Consider the following 302-nt stretch of genomic DNA (forward strand, 5'->3'; position numbering starts at 1 on the left):
GTGGGGGGCGGGGGGGACCGAACGAAAAAGAGAAAAGGAAAGAAAAAAAGAAAAAAAGACGGGGTTACAGCGTATGCTACATTTATCAGATGATCACCGAGATCCCAGGCGCGAAAATCCAGAACAACGTGGCGTGTCGCGTCGTCGGATGGGTCACCACGCGCAACATCGTCGACCTCGGCGCGAGCGGGACGGTACTTATTACTCGCGGCACCCCCTCCCGCGGGCTCTCAGCACTGCGATGTGTATAACGACAATGTCTCACGTGTTAACTCGTGTTACTCGCGATCGCCGCTTCGTCC

The sequence above is a fragment of the Dinoponera quadriceps genome, unplaced genomic scaffold (genome assembly GCF_001313825.1).
Source record: "Dinoponera quadriceps isolate SergipeBrazil2010 unplaced genomic scaffold, ASM131382v1 scaffold2167, whole genome shotgun sequence".
NCBI lineage: Eukaryota > Metazoa > Arthropoda > Insecta > Hymenoptera > Formicidae > Dinoponera > Dinoponera quadriceps.